Source organism: Hyperolius riggenbachi, chromosome 3, assembly GCF_040937935.1.
Source record: "Hyperolius riggenbachi isolate aHypRig1 chromosome 3, aHypRig1.pri, whole genome shotgun sequence".
NCBI classification, from domain to species: domain Eukaryota; kingdom Metazoa; phylum Chordata; class Amphibia; order Anura; family Hyperoliidae; genus Hyperolius; species Hyperolius riggenbachi.
Window position 1 is genome coordinate 101,280,833 of NC_090648.1, and position 3,837 is coordinate 101,284,669.

Here is a 3,837-nt window from a genome sequence, read left to right on the forward strand (position 1 = left end):
GCCACCAGCTATTACGTCAAAACAATAGCTGCTCGCCTACTCCTCCATTCCTCCTCCTGCTGCTGCTGTCTGTCTGTGTTTCCCACTGCCAGGGTACACAGAATTAACTTCTGCTGCCACTCTGCCACCAGCTATACGTCAAACAATAGCTATATTGGTTGCAAAACCAAAAACCAAAAAACATAAAAAAAAAAAAAAAAGGTTTAATTTTTCTGAGGTGCCCGGGTTGAAAACTGTGTTGTCCCAGTTGTGTATTGGACACAATGTGGGCTGCACGACCGCTGTCTGGGACCTCCTGTTGTGTTTATTTACAGCCCTGGTATCACCGCTAGGTACCAGGGCTATTATGTCACGCTGCCTACCTGCTGCCACACTCACACTGCTCCTCCATACCTCCTCCTGCTGCTGCTGCTGCTGTCTGTCTGTGTTTCCCACTGCCAGGGTACACAGATGATTTACCTTCTGCTGCCACTCTGCCACCAGCTATTACGTCAAACAATAGCTGCTCGCCTACCTCTCCATTCCTCCTCCTGCTGCTGCTGTCTGTCTGTGTTTCCCACTGCCAGGGTACACAGAATTAACTTCTGCTGCCACTCTGCCACCAGCTATTACGTCAAACAATAGCTATATTGGTTGCAAAACCAAAAACCAAAAAACCATTAAAAAAAAAAAAAAGGTTTAATTTTTCTGAGGTGCCCGGGTTGAAAACTGTGTTGTCCCAGTTGTGTATTGGACACAATGTGGCTGCACGACCGCTGTCTGGGACCTCGTGTTGTGTTTATTTACAGCCCTGGTATCACCGCTAGGTACCAGGGCTATTATGTCACGCTGCCCTACCTGCTGCCACACTCACACTGCTCCTCCATACCTCCTCCTGCTGCTGCTGCTGCTGTCTGTCTGTGTTTCCCACTGCCAGGGTACACAGATGATTTACCTTCTGCTGCCACTCTGCCACCAGCTATTACGTCAAACAATAGCTGCTCGCCTACTCCTCCATTCCTCCTCCTGCTGCTGCTGTCTGTCTGTGTTTCCCACTGCCAGGGTACACAGATGATTTACCTTCTGCTGCCACTCTGCCACCAGCTATTACGTCAAACAATAGCTGCTCGCCTACTCCTCCATTCCTCCTCCTGCTGCTGCTGTCTGTCTGTGTTTCCACTGCCAGGGTACACAGATGATTTACCTTCTGCTGCCACTCTGCCACCAGCTATTACGTCAAACAATAGCTGCTCGCCTACTCCTCCATTCCTCCTCCTGCTGCTGCTGTCTGTCTGTGTTTCCCACTGCCAGGGTACACAGAATTACCTTCTGCTGCCACTCTGCCACCAGCTATTACGTCAAACAATAGCTATATTGGTTGCAAAACCAAAACCAAACAAACCATTAAAAAAAAAAAAAAAAGGTTTAATTTTTCTGAGGTGCCCGGGTTGAAAACTGTGTTGTCCCAGTTGTGTATTGGACACAATGTGGGCTGCACGACCGCTGTCTGGGACCCTCCTGTTGTGTTTATTTACAGCCCTGGTATCACCGCTAGGTACCAGGGCTATTATGTCACGGCGAGCTGCTGCCTCATTGACTGCCTGCTGCCACACACTCATCCTCCTCCTCCTGCTGCTGAATTTACCTCCTGCTGTCTTTGTGTTTCCACTGCCAGGGAGCACATACAATGGCGCTTCCAACATGCGTGCGCCCACCAGCTATTTGTTACGCTCAAAAATAGCTGCATTTCTTAAAAAAAAAAAATTGAAAAGAGAAATACGTGAAGAAGAAGAAGACGATATTGAAAAGGAAGGAGAAGATGAAGAAGATGAAGAAGAAGAAGATGAAGATGAAGAAGAAGATGAAGATGAAGAAGAAGATGAAGAAGAAGAAGATGAAGAAGATGAAGAAGAGAAGAAGAAGATGAAGAAGAAGATGAAGAAGAAGATGAAGAAGAAGAAGAAGATGAAGAAGAAGAAGAGAAGAAGAAGAAGATGAAGATGAAGATGAAGATGAAGATGAAGAGATGAAGAAGATGAAGAAGATGAAGAATATGAAGAAGATGAAGAAGAAGAAGAAGAAGAAGAAGAAGAAGAAGAGAAGAAGAAGAAAAGAAGAATAAGAAGAATGAAATATGAAGATGAAGAAGAAGAAGAAGAAGAAGAAGAAGAAGAAGAAGATAGATGAAGATGAAGATGAAGAAGATGAAGAAGAAGAAGAAGAAGAAGAAAGAAGAAGAAGAAGAAGAAGAAGAAGATGAATGATGAAGAAGAAGAAGAAGAAGAAGAAGAAGAAGAAGAATAAGAAGAAGAAGAAGAAGATGAGATGAAGATGAAGAAGATGAAGAAGAAGAAGAAGAAGAAGAATAATAAGAAGAAGAAGAAGAAGAAGAATAATAGAAGAAGAAGAATAAGATGAAGATGAAGATGAAGAGTGAAGAAGAAGAAGAGAGAAGAAGAAGAAGAAGAAAGAATAAAGAAGAAGAAGATAATAAGAAGAATAAGAATAAGAGAAGAAGAAGAAGAAGAAGAAGAAGAAGAATGAAGAAGAAGAAAGAAGAAGAAGAAGAATAAAGAATAAGAATAAGAAGAAGAAGAAGAAAAGAAGAAGAAATGAAGATAATGAAGATGAAGAAGAAGAAGATAGAAGAAGAATGAAGAAGATGAAGATGAAGAATGAAGAAGAAGAAGATGAAGAATAAGAAGAATGAAGAAGATGAAAGAAGAAGATGAAGAAGAAGATGAAGAAGAAGATGAGATGAGAATAAGAAGAGAATGAGAAGAAGAGAAGAAGAAGAAGAAGAAGAAGAAGAAGAAGAATGAAGAAGAAGAAGAAGAAGAAGAAAGAAGAGAAGAGAGAAGAAGAAGAAGATAAGAAGATAAGAAGAAAAGAAGAAGAAGAATAAGATGAAGAAGAAGAAGAAGAAGAAGAAGAGAAGATGAAGATGAAGATGAAGTGAAGATGAAGATGAAGAAGAAGATGAAGAAGAAGAAGAAGAAGAAGAAGATGAAGAAGAAGATGATGAAGATGAAGAAGAAGAAGAAGAAGAAGAAGAAGAAGAAGAAGAAGAAGAAGAAGAAGAAGAAGAAGAAGAAGAAGAAGAAGAAGAAGAAGATGAAGAAGAAGAAGAAGAAGAAGATAGAAGATGAAGATGAAGAAGAAGAAGAAGAAGAAGAAGAAGAAGAAGAAGAAGAAGAAGAAGAGAAGAAGAAGAAGAAGAAGAAGAAGAAGAAGAAGAAGAAGAAGAAGAAGAAGATGAAGAAGAAGAAGAAGAAGAAGAAGAAGAAGAAGAAGAAGAAGAAGAAGAAGAAAGAAGAAGATGAAGAAGAAGAATAAGAAGAAGAAGAAGAAGAAGAAGAAGATGAAGAAGAGAAGAAGAAGAAGAAGAAGAAGAATGAAGAAGAAGAAGAAGAAGAGATGAAGAAGAAGAAGAAGAAGAAGAAGAAGAAGAAGAGAAGAAGAAGAAGAAGAAAAGAAGATGAAGATGAAGAAGAAGATGAAGATGAGATGAAGATGAAGAAGAAGAAGAAGAAGAGAAGAAGAAGAAGAAGAAGAAGAAGAAGGAAGAAGAGAAGATGAAGAAGAAGAAGAAGATGAAGAAGAAGAAGATGAAGAAGAAGAAGAAGAAGAAGAAGAAGAAGATGAAGATGAAGAAGAAGAAGAAGAAGAAGAAGAAGAAGAAGAAGAAGAAGAAGAAGAGAAGAGAGAAGAAGAAGAAGAAGAAGAGAAGAAGAAGAAGAAGATGAAGATGAAGAAGAAGAAGAAGTAAGAAGAAGAAGAAGAAGAAGAAGAAGAAGAAGAAGAAGATGAAGAGAAGAAGAAGAAGAAGAAGAAGAGAAGAAGAAGAAGAAGAGATGA